The sequence below is a fragment of the Sphaerodactylus townsendi genome, linkage group LG02 (assembly GCF_021028975.2).
Source record: "Sphaerodactylus townsendi isolate TG3544 linkage group LG02, MPM_Stown_v2.3, whole genome shotgun sequence".
Taxonomy (NCBI): Eukaryota; Metazoa; Chordata; class Lepidosauria; order Squamata; family Sphaerodactylidae; genus Sphaerodactylus; species Sphaerodactylus townsendi.
The window spans coordinates 110,152,434-110,174,722 of NC_059426.1; the positions used below are offsets into that span (position 1 = coordinate 110,152,434).

General features: G+C 40.6%; 1 protein-coding gene across 8 annotated transcripts in view; it reads right to left on the minus strand.

The window, feature by feature from the left end:
• The window catches only part of LRRC4C (leucine rich repeat containing 4C), a 1,058,673-nt gene that overhangs the window by 149,752 nt on the left and 886,632 nt on the right, over positions 1-22,289 (minus strand). Inside the window, exon 5 of one of the 8 annotated variants that reach the window (XM_048483625.1) lies at positions 8,146-8,201. The exons of the other annotated variants lie outside the window; for them this stretch is intronic. The gene's annotated coding sequence lies outside the window, so the exon portion shown is untranslated. The remainder of the gene's footprint in view (positions 1-8,145; positions 8,202-22,289) is intronic. 8 annotated transcript variants of the gene reach the window in all.

Consider the following 22,289-nt stretch of genomic DNA (forward strand, 5'->3'; position numbering starts at 1 on the left):
CACAAGTGAGCAAGGTATGAATCATTATCGACTACATTAATAATAAACTACAAATAATAGCTAAGAGTGTTCATATGACACAAGGCACATTTTCTTTAGACAAATACTCTTGAACTTTTTGCCCCCTTCAGATTCTAAAGTTGTACCAGTTTCACTACAACCCTAATTCTACCAATAGACTGATAGATCCTACACCTGTGTTCTGAGTATTACTGTGGATCTGTGGTGGATTGTGCACAGGCCGTAAAGAGAGGTGTGCTGCTGGTAAAAATGCCTGTGTGGGGGAGGATTTTCCACAGCTGCTGCAACTGGAGTGAAGCTGCAAAGGCGTATTTCCCCCACAACAGTGTTTTTGTGACTCGCTAAAGGAGCAAGCTTTTTGAAAAGCGGTGGCATCCACCTGGTGCCAAGTGAATAGAACCAGGTGGAAGGCGGCGTTTTCAGGTGCTACTCTTTTTTAAACTTACCTCCTCTTCCTTGCATAGCTCCGTCGGGACAAGGGGACATGTCCCCTGCCCTCCGACCCCCAACCATTGCCAGGGCCATGGGGGCATGTCCCCTCGTCCCAACAGAGTTATGCAAGGAAGAGGAGGTAAGTTTAAAAATGGGGTGACTCCATGCAGAGGCGCCGCTGTGGGCCGCCTGCACACAAGTGTGTGAACAGCCCCAGACCTGCTCCAATGTCTTGTACACCGGTGCCCCCCACTCCCCAGGCCCATGAGGAATCCGCCCTAGTTTGGTCACTAGCAGCACTTCCTTATTTGTGCTTTGGGAATCCAGGTGTATAAGAAGGCCATGACAATGCTCCATTTTGATTCTAGACTTTGTATGCTTCCAAAATGATTTTTTTCATATTGCAGAATAATATCAGCCAGCTTCCAGATCTTAATGGGGTGCAATTGACACCCAAGCCATCTGTGCAGAGCCTGGGTGTGATACTGGATACCTATATTTCTGTAGAGGTCCAGATCACAAATGTTGCCCGGCTGGAATTTTTTCATCTTCACCAGGTTAGGCAACTGGGCCCCTACCTGTCTCACCCTGACCTCACTACAGTTATCCATTCCATAGTCACATCGAGGCTGGATTACTGAAATTTACTCTGTGCAGGACCACTCTTGGGACTGATCCAGAAACTCCAGCTGGTTTAAAATGCAGCTGCATGGGTCTTTATGGGGATAATGTGGAGTGCACATATTTGACCTATGCTCTATCAGCTGCATTGGCTCCCGATGGAGTACTGGATCTGGTTCAAGGTTTTTGTCTTGACTTTTAAAGTCCTTAACTGTCTGTGACCAGTGTACCCGTGAGATCACTTCTACTGATATGTCTCCCAGAGAGCATCATACATGCTAGTGACAACTTACTAGCCCCACTAAGTGTCTGTCTGTACTCAACTAGATAAATATAAATAGAAGGAGTACAATGTATATCAATATCACAATGGAATACAGATATGATTGTCCTCAACTAGAGTCAGGGCATTTTTGTTCTTGGTTCTGGCCCTGGCCTGGTGGAATGCTTTGTCAAATCAGACTAAGGCCCTAAGGGACTTATCTCAGTTCTGCAGGACCTATAAAATGGAGTTGTTCCACTAAATCTATAGTTGACGACAACAATGAATATTTCCATCTTGGCTGACCTCCTTTTCTTTTCCCCTTCCCTTCCCTTGCTTGGTTGAATTGAGTTGTATATCTAAGATACAGGGTTGAAGAATATCCTGAGAATGTTCTCCCTTTTTTTGCTTTAAGCATCATTACATTGACATATGTTTTATATTACTGATGTTAATGTATATTGCAAATTTTATCATTTCAATATCCCCGTAAGTCACTCTGAGTCTATTGCAGTGAGGGAGAGAGCTGAGTAAAAATTAGATCTAAATAAATATTTGTACAGGTCTGTGAATGCCAGAGGCCTTTAAATATAAATGTAGTCTAGTTAATGGCAAAGTGGAGTGGGCCACAGAAAGATAACCAAGACACCTTTATCAGAATTGGTTTATTCACAATAAGAGCTATGACACTGAATAAGTGACACAGCATTAAACTGAAAAGCTTACTTCATTTATTTTAAACATAATGCAACAAAATCCTGGAATGTTGGAAATAAATTACTCCCTGTCTAATGTAATTTGTGCATTCTATGAGATACATGAAGGTATTTGTTATATATAGATAGGCAGAGAGAGAGATTATCATGACAATTGTTGCCCTACCCTTTAAACCCTGACTTGTTGAAATATGGATTTCATATGATTTTCCTGCAGTATGTACTGGCAGATGCCAACAGCCATATATTTGTATGTGTGTAGCAGAGTGTCCAAACCAAAAGCAGGCCAAATGTGCAAAGAGGTCTATTTGCAAGATTAAATCACTGAATGAGTTACTCCAGTTAACAGAGACTGGAAGCCTCATGATTACCACACCATGCCAAAATTGCTACAACACAAAGGACCTAGGAACTTCCCTACTACAAGATTTTGCATTTCCTCTGCCTTTAGAAACCATCTCCTAGAGAACATCTCCTGATAACACACACCTCAGCCAAATCTGAATACCTGGGCAGAGACTCTTAAAAGACACTCTTTATAAACCATTAAAGGATAACCCTGATTTTATCAAGAGACAATTGGCTCCAATATCCCGGTACTTAGAAAACAATAGATGAGCTATTAATTAGTTCAACCCAGCAATCCCAGCATGGAAATCCAGAAGTTTCAGGAAGAGAGCTCCTAGCTCCCACCCCTACCTGCACTAAGGGGTATAAAAATACAGTGTACCCCAAGATCAGTGCTCATTACTAGCCTGAACCTCTCTTGTGTCTGGTTGGTTTTGAGACATGATATCCTTCACTTGGATCCAAATGCTGGCCATTTGAATCCTTGCCTTCTTCAAGAACTTCTCAGCTGAACCTAGGTAACGTATAAATCCCCGCTACCCCCTCCCAATCTTTCATCCAAACCTATTTTTTCTGCCATTTTTATATCTCTTAGCAACTGTGTGTAAGCTTCTCTACATCTCACTGTGTGACTGTTTTTGCCAAAAACTTATAAAAATACTGAAATTCAATTTGGTCTCCTTTGTATTCTCTATGGAATGTTTCAAGCCATTTTTCTGGTATAGTTGTTACAAATATCCCACCGCAAGCCACCTCTCGCTGGTAAGCCGAGTTATTTCCCCATTGCTAAATGTTAAAACATTTATACTGTTAAGCTAGCATAACACAATGACCATTTGAGATAAAACTATTTTTTTTCCACAGGAGGAATCCACTTTTAATTGTTCAAAGGTACAAATAGTAGAGTCCTCCCCAACACACCCACATTTATAGCAATTTACTATTTTGTTAAAGCAACCATTAGGAAGATTAGCTTTAGCTTTTCCAATCCTAATAAAGAAAGCCACTGTGCATTATGGTGGGAGTAGTGCCCACGAATTCAGTCACTTTTTTTTTTTGTTCATCCAGAGGGGAAAGGGAAATTACCAAATAATGGTATCAAATGATGTTAAACCAAGAAATGCAAAGAGTAGTCAAAAGATATCTTTTAAGGGCATCAAGTGACAGAAGGATGGAAATAATCTAAAAAAACAGTTAATCTAAAAAAAGAAATTGAAAAGCAATTTATATAGGGGAAGGTTAAAAAACTCCTGCTGTGACCACATTGAACAATTATATATATACCATATATGACTTATTTACTAAAGAAAGGGCAGAAAGTAATAGGTTTGAATTGAAAAAAACAGATTTAAATTAAATCTAAAGCAAAATCTTTTGACCAACAGATCATTGCAGAAATTTGCAGCCCAAACCAAAGTGCACTGCAGCCAGAGGTGGCTCTCCTGCTGTACTGCCAGTCCACCCCCAGAGGACTTTCAGGTGGTGTGGGTGAAGCTAAAAAGGACAAAAATAAAATAAAATAAAAACTGTCTGATTCACACATTCACACAAAGCCAATTTATACACAAATGCACACATTCTGGACTGGACTGCTAATAAGCTGCCTTCTTGGGTTGTGGAAGATATTGGGAATGCTTCAGACACAGGATCTGTTGCCTTGGGAACAAAAATGGAACTAGTTGGTTCCATTTAGTCATACAATGCTACAAGATATCAAATATTAATAGGCAACCTTATCAACATGACTCTGGTTAAGGATGAGCCAAGGACTACTGGGTGAAATAAATATACTTTATTTATCTGTACAGTTCTCTCATGCTATGTTAGTGGTTGATACTAAACTTTGAATTCTGTTGTTTTGAACAGCTATTTATTCTGTATTTTTCTAGGGATGTCAACCCACTGACTTGAATCGAAGCTTTAGCAGGAAGATGATTGGCAGAGATGAGATTTAATGATATTTGACATAATCTCTGTCCATGGATCTTTCTTCCACAAGTCTGGGGTGCCAGGCAGGAAATTGTGAAGGGTAGGCTCATTAACAGAAGGCTAATAGTAAAGCAAAGTTTATTTTAAATGAATGTGTGGGTGGGTTACAATATACTATTGTGAACTATTGTGAACATAATTCTAACTTCTGTCCAATATAATACTGCGTGCTACATAATCCTGATATAATGCAAATCCATGTTTGCATTAAAGTAACACTTTTGAGATATACAGGAGAGATTTGCACTTTTATTGATTGGGGGGGTCATCATCATGACATTTCATCCCTTAACAAATTATGTATAAAGATATGATTCTCACAGTTTGGAATGGACTCTATGTGTGTCCAGAAAAAGCTGGATTTTAGATGCACTGCCAACTAAAATGAACAAATTATTAATCTGTTGGTCAGAGTTCTGCTAGCTTGTCACTGAATTAGGTGTAACCTATTCTTTCAGGGAGTGGAAGAAGCAGATTTAGAATTCCTTATTGGCATTAGTATAAAGGGTGTCATAAGCAAAAACAGAAGCCAGGTTGCAAAACAAATCAAACTAGTCTACCTTAAAATGTGGCAGATGGAAAGCCATCACACAAAACATGTACAAGCAGGGAATTGAGGACAACTCTGCTATTATTGACAATAACAGATATTTAAGTACAAATTATTTCTTTGGAATTGGACTTACAACAAAAAGGGAGAAGGCATGTCTATTCACTGGCAGTGTTAAAATTGTGTTACATGAGGTGGGTGTCTATCTGGAGAACAAGAAGTCTTTAATGACATATCCAGGAGATGAGTTATTTGTCTGTATTTCCTTGTGATAGCTAATACTGATTGAATGTGCCTTCCTAAATTCGTCCAGAAGCAAGTTTTCATGCTCTCAAAGTTGGGAATTTCACAAGTCTGGACCTAACCCAGACTCAAGCCTAATTTAATAGATGATACAAAATTACTCAGGATTACTTTCTAGGGCAAATTAATCAAAACATGATTAATAAGTCTTATTTATTTTAATGCATTTCATGGGATGCTTTCAATACATTGGCTTGAGCTTTTTAGAAGGGGAAGGTCACAGATCAAAGCCCAGTCCTCTAGCTGAATGCCACTGTAACATTGTCATATTCCTGTATATTTCCAGAACTAAATCCTAACTCAAAACAAAGATAACATAGCCAATTCTGACAGTGCCTTACAGTGTCCTTGGGAGTTCTGCAGATATAGAACTCTTAAGGCACATGCCTGTCCCCTTATTCTCCTCCAAGGCCCCTCCGATCTGCGGAGGAGAACTACTAGTAGTCCTGGGCGCCAAGGATGTCCAGCTGATGCCCTGGCCCCGATCTGGTGGAACATGTTCCCCAATGACATCCAGGCCTTGCGGAATCAGTCTCAGTTATGCAAGGCCTGTAAAACAGAGTTGTTCTACCGGGCCTTTTCTGTTGGGCCAGTCGGGCACCCCTTTTGATATCGCTCCTGGTCTCGCCAGGGATATGACATACATGCCTGCTTCCTTATACTGTTAGGTTTTTAAGCCAACTTGAAACTGTAATTTAACTGGTTTTATATTGGTTTTTGTATTTATATTTGTATTGTGATTTTGTATTGTTTTAATTATGTTTTGATTACATATTCTGTGTAAAGCTGCCCGGATTCCTTCAGGAGACTGGGTGGAATATAAACAAACAAACAAACAAACAAACAAACAAACAAACACCAATGTCCTCAGTTGTAGCTCAGTGGAATAATACAGTTCCAACATATTTCTGAATTTAAGACACCAAAAACAATAACTAGGAAAAGCTGTATATTCTCAGATAAACCTGAAAAACAGAGGTGAGTTAGCTGATTAGCAGATAGATTGGAAGGTTCATCCAGGCAACCATATGACATATTCATGATCCAGAATGCCCTTCAGTTTGCTCAGGCTGTGCATCCTATCGTGACTAGTACATGTTAATTTAGCTGATTGTTAGTTTCCACTGGTTATTTTCCAAGCACACCTTCTTACCAATCACAATTGCACCATTGGTTGTTCAGCTTTCACACCAATAGCACCCAGAGGAATGAAATCTTAAAGGTGGATTTTGCACAACACAAATAAGATGTCCTGAGGACGTCTTAAAAAGATCTGTCTTTTTTTCTTACCGCACAGCACAACCCCTTTGGCTTTTTGTCTGCATAGCAAACAGTTTACCCCCCCCCCCCAAATCTCCCTTCCTCTGTTAGAGAGCTTACTTTCTTTTTTGCAGCAGCTTGTGTCCACCATTTTCTGCAGTTTGAGAGTCCCATTTGCTGCATTTGTTTCCCAAAGAAGACTTCCCGAGGACCCCAAAAAAGGTACTTAGGGAGGACATCTGCACAGCTTTTTCCCCAGGGTGTCTTCTAGATGCCTTATTTCAGCTCAAAGCTTTTTAAAAAAAAAATAAATCATGAAGTGTGGATTTTTTTTCAGGAGTCATTTTTAAAAGGTCTCCTGCTTGGCTGTGTGAACACAAAGAGGCAGGAGATGTTTTATTTTTCCTTCCCCCATTAGAGCACTTACTTTCATTTTCACAGCAGTTCGTGCCTGACATTTTGTGCAGTTTCAGAGTCCCATTTGCTGCATTTGTTTCCACAGAGGTTTCCTCTAGTTGCAGCTCATCCGATTGCTACTTCCTTGTAAAATATTCATAAATAAAGTTTGTGTTCCCTAGGATCTGGTGATCCTATGCACATGTCATTTTTTCCACCCTCTGTCTCTCTCTCTTTAGAGGGAGCTGTATTGGTAGCTATGATGACACAGATAAGAGAAGTGCAGCCACTGAGAGGACTGATCTACCTCCCATTTAGAAACATTGGGTAAACCTGACCTCCACGTACCATCAGGTTTTTTCTTACTGTGCAGAGAAACATTTTAAAGATTACTCCTAAAAAAACTCCTTAAAAACTCCTAAAAAAGTTTTAGCATTTTCAAAAAAACAAACAAACCTTGAGCTGAAATAAAGCATCCTGAGAGCATGTTGGAAGGAAAGTTGTGAGGACTTCTTCCCCAAGATGCCTTTTTTGGGTTCACAAGATATCTTATTTGTGCTGTGTAGAAAAGACCAAAGACATGCTTATTGAGAAACTTATATTTGCTGGTGCTCCAATGGCAAGGCCATGGAGAAAATCCACACCCTGATAGTCAACTTCCTGCCCCCTACTATTATGTGTTTTATCTTAAAGTCAGCTGACAACTGAGCTAGGTAACAGGGACAAGGAGGTTTTCCTGTATACTAACAATCAGATGAGCAGAATCACCATTAAATCAGAATGCTGGCAGCCAAACTAAAAAAAAAATAGTTTGATATAGTTCGATAGCTTTTTCACTGCATAACAAACCTCAGATTAACCAATCACATTTTTCCTAGCCCACAATTACGTTGTGGCTTATCATGCACTGTTAAGGAGACCAAAGGAAGGAAAATATAGTAATGCTCTCAGGAACAACTTGTTTCGATTTAATCACTGGCCACCACTGGTGTTGTAGGCCTTTCTCGTAGTAGGGGCAGAAAACCACTTTACGTCAACAAACATGTATGGTTTCCTGATTTCCTGTGGTGAGGTGTGTGTGAAAAGGGAGCAATAGCAACTTTTTAGACTGGGTTTGTCTGTGCAATAGGCAAAAGTGTTAGTCCTATCACCTAGGAATCCTTCCAGTCCAATAATCATCATAATTTTATTATTTAGATATTCACCTACCAGGGAAATAAAGTAAAAAAAATTGACATAATATTCACCCACAGAACATATGGAGTTGTATTTTTGTTCTGCTCCATGCCTCTTGGCTATGAGCCTATAAGTAAAAAATGCATCATGAGTGTCTAGCTAGATGTAGCAATCAGTGAAGTGGAGTGCCCAGGCTTCCCAAATGCATAGTGAAAATTACCAGCGTTAGAGATAGGGATTAATTACTAACATGTTTTCCTAAATTATATACGTAGCTAGTGTCCCTTGTTTGGGAATGATTATTGAGGCCTACTTAACAAGGGAAGTTAAAACCCTACACAGTTGTAGGGATGAGATGACACACTCCATGTTCATGAGCTCTGAGTGTTTTGTATATTTTAGAGTACTGTAGAGGGGTGGCATGGAAAATGTTCCAGGCTACCTACTGAGTTTGCTTTCCTTATTCTGGTAAAGTGCCTTGCTCTGTAGATCCAGTTGCTGCAGTTCAGTTGAGTTCCTGAAGGTTCTTCAACAGAAAACCTGCAAGAGTTCTGGAAGAGGAAAGTGCAAAGTATTCCTTTTCACCAAGTCCCTCATCCCAGAATTCCTATTCTAGACATAGAGAAAAGGCAATATAGCCCCTCCCCAATACATATTTATATGGGACTCATGTTTCCCTGCAGGGACATGTTCAGTGGTGGGATTCAGCAGGTTCACACAACTTCAGCAGAACTGGTTGTTAAAATAGTGCTTGTAAACAACCACTTGTTAAATTATTTGAATCCCACCACCGGAACCGGATGTTAAATTATTTGAATCCCACTACTGGACATGTTGCTTCCAGTTCTGTTTCATTACTGGTTACTGAGTTAGTTGAATTCTGTCCTCTGTTGTTATTGTGGTGACTACTTATCTTAGGCTCTTCCAAAAGCAGCACAAGACTTTAAATATCTGGGTAATGGTAGACCTGCTGCTAACCAAAGCTTCTAGGTCCATCAGTCCCCACCAAAAACATGGGACATCATTCCAGAGTCCATTAATAGTGAACTAATTTCTGCAAATTCCTTACCTTTCATGAAGGGAAAGGCATCCACAAGAGGAAGCAGAATACTATTCTTTATTGTGAGATTTGTGCGCCATGTCTTCCAATCACTCATCTGACCATTAAACAAAAGATTACTCTAGAGCCCCTTCAACTTCATGAGATCTGCTAGAACAATCTCATCTCCAATTGGTTGTCCATCAACTATGCTACCACAGTTAGTTTTGTAAATAATGACATCAACAGACATTTCTTAACAAAGGCCCCTTCCGCACACGCAAAATAATGCATTTTCAAACCACTTTCACAACTGTTTGCAAGTGGATTTTGCTATTCCGCACAGCTTCAAAGAGCACTGAAAGCAGTTTGAAAGTGCATTATTCTGCATGTGCGGAATGAGCCTGCTACATTATAGAGCAAGGATGTTTGTGGCAAATCATTTGTCCATTATTCTGTTAAAAAGTCACAAAACTAAGTCTATTTAGTCCATTTAAAAAATGCCCCGGTGAGAGAAGCAGATTGCAAAACTCACCATAGTCGAGATTTGTCTTTAGCATGTGATTCAACTAGAGCGTGCAAAACACTATGCTTTATTCTGATTGTGCTGACTGTGGGAACTACTTAAATCTTAAAATTAGTCCTAAGAAACTGGAGAAGTTTGGATCATGCCTTACAAGCTAAAATTAATTTTACCCTGTGCTTTCCGAATGGTATAAAGAAATGTAATGAGATTATCAACAGCACTAACAAAAAATGTAAAACATTTAAGAGTGAAATTAATTGACGACGTTAAAAAATGCCCTGCAGAATAATAAAAAAGACAACACAATCAGCATTTGGAAATGATAATTTCTGTGAGAAATAGATGTGACATGTTATGGCTGTTGAATAGACCTTTTTGTGATAAAATATTAAAGGAACAATAGTAGAACATTGCTTTTTAACAACAAATTCCAGCTTTTTCATTATGCATAATTTTGTGTGGTGAGATGAAATCTGAACCATCCATACAAACTGAGGGTCCACTTGTGAAGAATCCTTATTTATCATACACTCCTTACTAATTGCCCTCTGAAACTAGATTGGATAGCATGATTCATTGGGCAATGCACACACTGCAGTAAGTTGTGACCAGTTTGATTAGAAGTTCTAAAGAACTTGCAAGCTTTCATGCAGTTTTGTGATAGTTTGGTTAGTTCTAATAAAAAGTATTACATGTCCTGAAATTCTTGGCATTTGCCTATAGGCCAACATTACTATGATGGATTTTGCATGGTAGAAATATAACAAAGGGAAATATCCTGGTTTGGGAAAAAAACTTCGCACAGGTCTCTTTCCCAAAGCGAGATTGGCCCATTATATTTCCCTCAACTCGGGATTTTCAAAAATAACCAAAATCATAACATTTTTGCAAAATCCTGGCTTGAACCCGCTCCCAAGTGAACAGCCCGGGCATCCAACTGCCTTATTTTTCCTGACCACCATCCTTTCCTGCCTTACATCAGCTGAACTGCTGGCCAATTTGATAGCCCTCTATTACCGAAATGTCCCCCAAGCATGTTTTCTCTCCATTGCAGCAACTGTGAGCTCTATTTACCCAAATATGTATAGGAACCAGGGTGGGGGTGGATGCTTCATGTTTACAAGCGTCATGGTTTCAATGCCCTAAACTTTTTTTCCATGCTGGAGAAGTGAGAGGGGGAGGTCCTGCTTGGGCTCCCAGGGTTGCTGTAGATTCTTCACCAAACAGAACTATCCCTTTAATAGAGGGTAGAAATGGGTAGAAGGGTGGCTGTGGTGATGGAACAATCAATGAGAATGAAGGGAAAATGGAATGTTTGTACCCATACATTTGCATTGTTAAAAAAAAAGTGCGTTTATGTAAAGGAGCAGAAAAAAATGACCCCCCCCCCCCGAACTCTGTTCCTTCATGGAATATGGGCATCCATGTGAAGGATAAAAATGGAATAAAATGTACCTAGATTCAAAAGTAATGGATGCGACCCATTATTATGCTGTGCGGATTCCACCTATAAACATACAGTTCCCAAGTCCAGCCCAGCAACCTGAGAGAAATCGGGGCAGGAGGGGGGCTGTTGGCCAATAGCATGATGCTTTCCCAAATGTGAAATCAGTTTTTTCTAGGACTCAATGAGTCCTCCCTTAAAAACCTGTCAAGGGCCCTTTGCTCCCCTTTCTTTTTACTGAAAGAAACCAAACCTACAATGCTGTGGATACCTAGCAACAGCTGCAGAGAACACTCTTTTTATAATTTTGGGGGTTTCAAACCCTCCCCCACCTTGACCAAAGGCCACCCTCCTCCACTACAACTAAAGAACGATTTTTTGCACCAGGTCATCTCAAAGTCACCATCATATTATAGAACATGTCCCAACTCACAAATCTGAACACAGCAATGGTCCATACCACATAGCAGAAATAAAATTTTCTGACATTTTCAAAATGGTTTCAAAATGTTTAACAACTGTTATAACACTTAAAAATGTTTTAAGTGTCATATGACTTAAAATGTTTTCAAAATGTTTTATTACTGCTGTGAAAACAAATGGAAGGATCTATTGTTCAACCTTCAAGCATCACCCATTACCCTAACAATTAAGGGAAAGAGAAGCAGGTGCATTGCTTTGTCACAGCATTTGAGGGGAAAGCTCATAACTGTCATTCTTACTTTACATAATGACAGAGGCATTCCTCCCATTGGGCAAAGTGGGCAGTTGCCCAGGGTGCCCCCTTGTGGGAGGTGCTAAAACTGCAGGTTCGTTTGTGGGATTTTCAGTGTTTTTCTGTTTTTGGCCTGCAGAGGGTGCAGTTTTTAGGTTAGCAGCACCAAAATTTCAGGGATCTTTCAGGAGACTCTTCTGATGCTATCACCTAGGTTTGGGGAGGTTTGGTTTGGGGAGTTATGAACTCCCAAAGGGGGTGCCCCATCCCCCATTGTTTCCAATGGGAGCTAATAGGAGATGGGGCTACACTTTGAGAGTCCATAACTTTAAACTCCCTGAACCAAACTTCACCAAACCTGGGAGGTATTATCAGGAGAGTCCCTTACTGATACCACCCAGGTTTTGTGAAGTTTGGTCCAGGGGGTCCAAAGCTATGGACTCCCAAAGGGGGTGCCTCATCACCCATTGTTTCCAATGGGAGCTAACAGAGGATTGGGGCTACACTTTTGAGGGTCCATAACTTTGGACCCCGTGAACCAAACTTCACCAAACCTGGGTGGTATCCCTAGGAGACCCTCCTAAAGATACCCTGAAAGTTTGGTGCTTCTAGCTGAACAATTGCACCCCTGACAGCAGGCACCCCCAAATTTCCCCAGATTTTCCTTTTAAATCCCCCACCTTTGGCATGAATTTAAAGGGAGAATCTGAAGTCACCAGTTTAAACATTGAAAGTGATGCTGCTTCAGGGTGGGGGAGAATCAACCCCAAAATAGCATCACTTTCAATGTTGTTTAAGCTGGGAACCCCAGATTCTCCCTTTAAGGTGGATTTAAAAGGACAATATGAGCTCCATGAAAATAATGATGTTTGGGGATGGATTCCAACATCACTTGTTTAAACGAGGAAGCCCAGATTATCCTTTTAAATCCACCTCAAAGGGAGAATCTGGGGTACCCAGTTTAAATAACATTGAAGGTGATGCTGTTCCCCCCAATTGGGGGGACTGGATACAACACCATAAAATGTTTTCATGTTTTGAAATGTTTTGAAAGCATTTTGAAAATGTTTTTAAAATATTTCTGCTGTGTGGCATGGCCTATTGCTGTGTTCAGATTTGTGGGTTGGGGCATGTTCTGTAATGTGATGGTGACTTTGAAATGACCTGGTGTAAAAAATCATTGCTTGGTCACAGTGGGGGAAGGTGGCTGCCCATGGGGGGGCGCCAAACTCCAGTTTGCCTTGATACGCCACTGGGTGTAGCTACAAGGGGGCTGGGGGTGTGCGTTGCACCAGGCACGTGCCTGAGTGGGGGGCATCAAACGCAGGTTTTGCCCAGGGCTCCAGTTTGCCGAGATACGCCACTGCATAATGACACTATTTGTAGACTTTTTATAAATACAATGCAATTTGAAAGAGGGCTCAGTCACTTAATTAAGTCCATTTATTTAGCCCCCACTCATTCCTTTGCATTTCTCCTAAGCATTGCCAGAAATAATAGCCAATTTGGATTAACATCAAACCTGCCCAACTAAGACACAGTACCAGCAAGGTTGAAATCTCTTCCTCTGAATGCCTATTTCACACTTGCATCTACAAGAACTCCAAGCATTGCAGATTCATCCTCTAATTGCTAAGGGTGCAGCCCAAAGGAGCCCCTGAATGACCCAAAGGTTCTTCCCAGAGAGAGAGAGAGAGAGAGAGAGAGAGAGAGAGAGAGAGAGAGAGAGAGAGAGAGAGAGAGAGAGAGAGAGATTATGTATTCTTTTGCATTTATATGGTGAGCATTCATCAGCCTAGGTAGCCAAGGCCAGAAGCTGCTGTGGGCACAAACTCAGAATCTACTTTCTTGACTTGCTCTTGAAAAATTGGTCTTGAGTGCTGAAACTGTGCAGAACTTCCACATTCAGAGACAGCACACCTCTGAATACCAGTGCCAAGAGGCAACATCAGACTTTGGACTCTATGTCTTTTTGTTGGCCCTCTAGAGTAACTAGCTGGCCACTGGGTATAACAAGATGCTAGACTAGATAGAGTAGATAGACTGCTATAATCCTGCAGGGCTTTCTTATGTTTTTCACTAACTTTTAAATAAAAAGTCAGCTGAAATATTTCGTAAATTACCTGAAAATAGACTCACTGTCACTTTCTCTTCGATGAGGGATCCATCCTATCTTCCCCCACACTTATACTACTGTTCCTAACTGGCAATTCAAGAATGCATGTGCACACATAGTAAAAAGCCAGTTTCGAATTCATGTTAAAATGCAATTATTTTAAAATGTTCTCAGAGGCTGCTCATCTTAACTGATTATTGAATTACAAATTGAACCTCAAGGAGTTTACTGTGGGGAGTTTACTGTAAGCATTCCAACACATTACTCTCTACAATCCTAGATGCAGAGAAATTATGAACAGCTATGTGTTCATGTCCCCTGCTCTTTCTTCTAGACTCCTTTGTTTACAATTTATTAATCACAAACAAGCAGTGATGAAATTAAAACATTGAAAATATAGCTAATGTTAAAAGATCCTACATTGTGCAGAACTAGGGTTGCCTGCTGCAGACTGGGAGATACCTGGAGATTTTCAAGGTGAAATCCAAGGAAGGGGGGTTCAGAGAGAGGACAGACTTCAATGGAGTGCAATGCAGAATCTACCATACAAAGTTGCCATTTTCTCCTGGTGAACTGATTTCTGTACCTGGAAATCATTTGTAATTCCAGGAGATCTCCAGCCACCACCTGGAGGTTGGAACAATATATGACTTGCACTCCTTAGCTAACTATTATGTATGAAATTCATTCTACTATCTATAGTGAAAAACAATATTATGCATGTATTTTGAGAGACACAGTATTGTAAAATTATAGGATAAAAGCTATCCTAAAAACAAAATAGCCACAGGCAACTAAAATAGCAAGGGGGGGAGACTGGAAGGATTAAAGATAAATGTTTTCCAAGTGGAATCAAGTATGCAATACATCACATAAATGCATCTGCATAATTTTTTTAACTAAATGGCTTATGCAACTCCATTTAATAGCATAATATAAAAATACTACTAATTAAAACTTTGCAGGTTCAATTGTTCAAGTTTCATGGCTGGATGCATTCTAGCATTTATGAGATTAATTTGTAAACTCTTCAGATTCTGAATCTCCAAAGTTTATCCTGCCTGTGTGCTGTTTGCATAATGCAGTTTTATAGTGCTAAACCATTACCTATAAAGGGATTATTTTCATATTCAATGCATTAAAGATCTCTTGCAATTACAGTTCACAGATATAATACTGTGCTGGAAGGTAACTGGTAAAATGTCTGTTGCTCTAATTAGCCCCCTTTTGCAGAAGCCTCTCTAAAAGATCATCTTTTCTTTTCTTTTAAAACATACCAATGCAATTTGCAGGAGGGCATGTTTGATCTCTTCTCCACTCTCCCGGCTATATCCCAGCCTTTTCTCTCCCCCTCTCCCTCATGAGGCAAAACCAAAAGTGAAAGTGAATGAGAGTGAATGAGAAGAAGGCTCATTTGCATGCAGGCTCTGAGAGTTCTGGGGGACAGTTTGGAGGAGATATCCTTTTGGAGGGGCAGAAAGGGATGAGGGCAAATTGCAGATTTCCCGAGGATGCTGGGAAACTGTGTAGAATGAAATTGAGACTCACTGTAATTTGAAAGGTTTGCTGATTGTGAAGACATAAATACCTAGCTGAGTGAGTTTTTTGTATATAAAGAGAAATAGAGAGCTCTAGAGAACATGAGAGTGAGAGCATGCCAAACAGGGAGAGGGGAAGGGAGGATAACAATGACGACAATTGAGCAGAAGAGGGGGCGGGGTGCAATTGCATGATTTTGCACCCCCCGCATGACTCCCACAGTGGGCACCCAGGTCATTTGTCCCCAGATGTCCCCGTGGAAGCTCCACCACTGGTGGGTTCAAACCAGCTGTGGTCTAGGAGCTGGCAGGCTTTCAATTGTCTTGTTAATCAGCAGCATTATTTTAAATTATTTTACTGATTTTTAAATAACTGCCCTTCATAGCTAAAGCACTACATATAACCCTAACACTAAGAAACCCTACTTTCACAGCACCAGAAAAAACAACTACTTGACTTCTTGCCTTGAATCCAATAGAGCTTATATTTAATATTATATTGTTATCATTGCTATCTAGAGTAACAATTAGCTAAAAAATAAACTTCAATTTTTTATCCTTTTCAAATAGATAACATAGTATAATCTCATCTCTCTAACATTTTTGGATTTAAAGAAAATATACATATAAATTCTTCAATTCTTCTTAAACTTTTTGACCCACTAAATAAATACTTAAGACTGCTGTCTGACATTCTTTTCCTTAAAATTTTTGTTTTACTGTTTTTTATCTACATTTCAACTATTTCACTGGATATTTTAAAGTAAACTCTTTAATTTTTTTCTTGTGAAATCCATTGGTGCTTGCTCCAGAGGTGCTTCTTTGTGTCTGTCTTTTGTTATGTGAAAAGAATTCTGTCCGATTTCAACCATGTGAATCTTATATTTTTCTTTTTAAAAGTCCACTAAAAAGATATAATCCTTTCACTTCATCAGGACCCTCAAGGGAATTTCCTTCATGATAATAATGTTTTTGTCATCCATCTTAAACTTAGACTTTCAATGGGCCTCCATAATTTGATCTGCAGTGACTTTTGCATGGAAGAAGACAACAATATTCCTACACAGTCAGTGGGATTTGGGGTTTTGGCATTAGTATATTTTTTTCAATATTTTCAGTCTTTTCTTCTACTAGCGTCATCATAAATTTGGCTAGAGCCAAGGAAAGCTTCTTTTTAAGATTTTCTTTCAAAGGATTTTGTTCTTTTGCAACTTTTCTCAGTCTAAGAGCCTTTTCTCTAGTCTGTTATTCCAATCAAAGAATGTCTTGTTCATGTTCTTTAGATTCCATTTGTACTGTCAACTCCTTTTTAAAAAATGTTTAATTTGTTCCTTTACTTCCTTCTTCAGCTGTCCAATTTTCTTAAGCCCATTATTTACTTCTTTAACATTCTTTAATAGTTTGGCCATCATTGCTGGTATGTTTTGAACACAACTTTTAATGTTTTTAAACACAACTTTTTCCAATGGCAGACTTTGTAAATTTGTAATCATGGTTCTAACATTGTTTGACAACTCTTGATAATTTAACTGAAGAGATCCCTTCCTGTTGGCAATTTCGAACTGCAAAGACCACTAAAACTGCTAAAATCGTTAGATGTCACTGTGCAACAAGCCTCCATGTTTATAATGGAATATAGCTGAAGCTGTCCTTTCTCACATCTCTTTCTATGATTTAGCAAAACTTCCTTTGTATAATTTCTTTTTTGGCCTAAACCAGCCTTGAGCCAGTTCCCACACTAGTTCCAAAGAACAAAGAAAGTCAGCTCAGTCTTATTTTATTTTTATACTAAGCATCTATAACTCTCTAATGCCTTTATTTCAAAGCTTCTCCTTTAAAGCAATTTCTTATTTTTTTTTCTGTTTTAAAATTTTTGTCTACTGTAAGTCCATACCTTTTAGAAAGATCTTCAAGTTTTTGCTGAGTCTGTCTGCAACAGATTCTTGGCAACTCTTATTTGATTATCTTCATTTCTTCATCAGAGGTGCATGACTTGGGATGTTGTCTTCCAGAGGAAAAGTGAAGTCTCCTGCAGGAAATGGTGACAATGCCCCTGACTTCACTTCTCTACCCCAGTGAATCACTATGGTAAACATCCCTCATATGCAATCCCAGCTAGGGGAGACAGTCTTGACAATCTATTCTATGAAGCTTCTTTTAGTTCTCCCTTGATCTGGGGAGGCATGTGGCTCCTTCTGAGCCATTAACTGGAGCTTCGGATCCTGGAGGAAACTTGGGATTAACCATTTTATGTCATGACTAGACCGGATGTTCAATCAGTAGCATTATTTTAGTAGCTTAAGCTAACTTCATCCTGGAGTCTTCAAGAATGGTACTGTGTGGGAATATATTAGCAAGAAACCTATGCAATGTTTTGTTATGGCTACAAACCTTAATGTATTAATCGCATATTAAATCATTATTTCAAATTTCAGGAAGTGCTTTATAATCCAGAGATGCCACCAGACTCAAGATCAGATTCACCACTGCCACCATGGGAAACATAGCTCTTGATGGCCCCACACCATCAACAGACATACCAGAAGCCTTCCAGGCAACAAACTAATCCCAAGGAACACTGTTGGGTTTAGAGCAGCTGGTAATGATGTGGTTGGGGGAAAGCAGCAGAATCAACTCACAGGACACTTACTTGGACCCATGACTCTAGGAGCAAGCAGAATAACTGGTTGGGGACTGACACTGGAGCAGCCCAGGAAGGATGATAACTTTTACAGTTAGGACAGAGACTAGATTGAGAGGCAGAGAGGTCTGTACAGGGTAAGATACAGTAGAAGCCAGGGCAGGACCAACGAGGTCTGCACAAAGGCAAGTGTCCGGGCTCGAGCGCAGAGGCAACACCCCAGCCCGAACTCCCCGGCCGGTTGGGGACACAGGCATGGGACAAGGAATCACCAGCAGTGCCCGAGACGATGGCGAGCCATGGCCTGCCGAGCAGGGAGCCATGGCCACAGCGGGAGGCCTCAAGGCCCCGGTATGCCATGCTGGGCACGGGGCTGATTGGGGTGGGGCAGGCCAGCTGGCTATAGCTGGGAGCGAGGCCTCGCCACATCTCACCAGACGCAGGGCTGATTGGGGTAGGGCGAGCCAGCTGGCTGGAACCAGGATGAGCCCAGCTGCTCAGGAGGAGATGGGGATGTTGAGAAAGAAGGGGATATAAGGAGGGGAAGGAGAAGCAAGTGGGGGCATTAGCAGTGTTTGGGGAGGGAAGCAGGGAGAAGGGAGGCAGTTGCCAGACGGGCCGAGATGCGATTGGAGGGGGAAGAACGGGACGGGAAACAGGCAGGAAACTAAATAGAGACACAAGAGGGGAGACACGAGAGGGACAAGCAGTGACATGAGTGGGGAAACGCACAGGGGAACACTCAGGGCAATGCCCAGGACAGACCCCAGGGAAATGCACCAGGGGCAGGGAGGGGAAGGTGACAGGTTGCTTCCTGCAGAGACCTGAGCTTGAAGGAGGGCCAGGTGCCCAAAGGCAAGGCTTGGTGGGAGGCTCCCCAGGCCTGCCAGAGCCAACCCCTGGACACAGGGGGGGCATGGACGCAACCTGCTTGGGGCGGCCTACTTAACTGTGGGTAAAGTTACTTTTTGGCCCTCAGGGCCAAGTGTAAAAATTAGAGACTTGGTTAGGGAAGGAGGAACAGAACCAAAGGCCACGGTGAGCAGTGGGGAGGCAGATCACCACAGCAAGTAAGCTCAACAGTAGCCCAGGTCCAAAGGCCTGGATTTGGGAGAGCTGGGGAAGCAGAGGGCTGGCAGCCTACATCAATCAAGGCCCAATAGGGCAAGAGAAAGGACAGCTGAAGGGAGAAGCTATCCAGCAATTCAGTAAGCGGGACAGGAAGGACAATTAAATCACTGCCTTCTCCAGGGAGAGGCTGAGTACACCTAGGGAAGGGTGTACCTATATGTACCTTTAAAGATCAGTTCCTAAGGAAAAACCAAATAGGATAACAGAGCTCAGCTCAGGTACAGAAAGAGCTGTGTACCTGGGGAAAGGAGAGAGAATAAGATGGCACAATCCCCTTCCTGTCTCCATTCAGAAGTCTGAGGAGACCTGCTGGAAATATTCAGCAAGACTGCAGAGGACAAATAATTGGAGCTGGAGAGAGAGAGCAGCCTCACATTTGCGTTAATTAAGCATTAAACTCCAGTGTGTGTACTGCCTGTTTTGGTACCCATATAATAATAATCTTATTCTCATATGATGATAAAAGGAACAAGGTCTTGTCTGGGCCCCTCATCCTCAGCCACCATTTAAATAGATTGTGGAGGGAAGATTACAGGGGAAGGGGCTCCTTGACATTGTGCCAACAACCAATGTCACTTCCAGCAAAACCAACAAAAACAAACACATACAGAGAAGTCATAGTGTTGAGGTGATGCTCTAAATTCCTCCCAATCTCTTTAAATAACTAGGTTATGTATATGGATAATGGGTGTATTCTAGACATAACCAAAGCTCCATGATTATCCACAGAATTTTCATTGAATACTACAGTCACACTGACATAACAATTTCACTTCCAGTGCACATTGATGGTCCATTTTGGCACATTATGAAGAACATTTTTCCCACCCCTAGCACTCTCCCAGTAGCTTTCAGTCAATTCTAGCAACCCTACTTGAGAAAGAAGCAGCCTTGAGATGGGTATATCCAACATTTCAACACTGAACAGTGGGCACAATCCTTGTTTTTAAACCTATAAGGTTGGGTAAATTGTTTGCTTTCCTCTCATTGAAGGAAACTTATGCTGGTAGGGAGGGTATATTATTTTAACAGATTTTACCCAAGTGTAAAACTCACAGCACAGACATTTCTGTTTCTGTGCTTCTTGACTTGTATGGTAGCACTTTTCAGAAGCATGATAGACTACAGTGGGAGAGAAGAGAGGACAGTTCTTTTCCACAAGTCCCTCTGAACTCATCATCCTTTGGGCAAAATACATGCTGGTTGAGGATGCCAAGATATATGAAAATTGAGCCATACAGCTTAGCATATTTATTAAAAATATTTTGTATCTATATTGAACCACAGTGTGTCTACATTTCCTTACTTTTCAAATGGTACAAAAAAGGCTCATGATCAACAGCCTTCCGATTTCTGTCATCTATGTCAAGCTGTTTTGTAAGCAACTGCCTCTAATACATGATTCAGCTAATTGAAACACACTGTGAATAGAACATATGGTCAATTTTCTTATGCAACATAATTGAGGATACCTTCAAATTTTACAGAAAGCACCAATAAGGAGGATGCTGAAGTAATCCCCACATCTTCCTCTATACTTCTATTGTACCATCCAGAGTGGGAACTTGTGATTCTCTTACATGGGAGATATACAAGGAACACATACATCTAAATTTTGTACATTTCTCAAGTTATCCCTTCAGATGTTGTACAGGAACTATAGAAATGAGTGAACAGTGACTCACACAGGTCTTTCACATTTTTTTTTCTAATTTAACATCTAATGCAGCAATTTGAAATTTGCCTGTTTCAGGTATGTATTCAGCTGTTGCATCTTCCCATAAGGAGGTGAACAAGACTACAAGGCATCAGAGGTCTCAAAGCAGAATTTTACTTGATCTTATTCCCTGTGCAATGTAGCAGGAGATAGAGCTTGTTAACTGCTGCTCTTTGGCATGACCAAATGCAGCTGTATGAAAGAATTTCATGACACTGATGCCTAATTACTGAAAATGACATGATCAGTATAGACTAAAGGAACTGAAATCACAGCTGGTGACAAGAATGCAGATGTTTCTTAATGGGTGCTCATTGTTAAGTGGTCTCATTACTTTTAAAAAAAATCTAGAATGAGAGCTAGGAATGTGACCCCCCCACTGCTATGGTGTGTGCGCACGCGTGTGTGTGTATATGAGAGAGACGGACGGACGGACGGACGGACGGACGGACGGACGGACGGACGGACGGACGGACAAGAAACAATTATTTAAATTTGAGGACACAAAGAAGCAGATTCAAAGCACGTGGCATGTTGCTGGAGAAGGAAGTGGTATTCAAGGGCTCTTTTAAGATCTAATGTGTGTTAGCCATGTAGGAATGCTTGATTTCTTCCAGAGGTGCTTTAATTTTATTTATACAGTAAATATTTACTAAAAACAACAAACAGTATAACATCACAAATCTTTATTCTTTCATCTAATGGAAATGAAATCCAGATAATGTTGGGGTTTTTTTTTTTTTTGGAATTTCTTAGTACTGGGGGAAGTGGGGAAGTTCCTAACTTGAACCATCCAATTTATATCCATAAGGATTTATCTTGTAATATTAATATTTTGAATTTATTCTGGCTCTTGAGTCTGGGTAAATTCCCCCCTACTGAAAGAACTGAAGAACTTCCCATCATGAAGAGAAATCAATGAGTTAGAGTTCAACAAGGAACATTTTATGCCCATGTAACGAACATTTCTGTTCCCCTCTAAGATAGTGTCAGGTGGTTGTGTGAAATGAAACAGTTAGATTTGAGTCCAGTAGCACCTTAACAACCAACAAGATTAGTGGGGTATGAGCTTTCAAGAGTCAAAGCTCATTTTGTCAGATCTGATGAAGGGAGCTTTGACTCTTGAAATCTTATACCGCACAAATCTTGCTGGTCTTTAATGCGCTACTGGACTTGTATCTTGCTGTTCTCTCTAAGGCGGATTTGGCATGGGCCAAAAACAGCTCTGTGAAAACGGTGTGAAAATGGTGTAAACCCTTTTACACCATTTTCACACATTTTCACACATTTTCACACGCTGTTTTTGGCACCATTTACGCCATTTTCACACATTTTCACACGCTGTTTT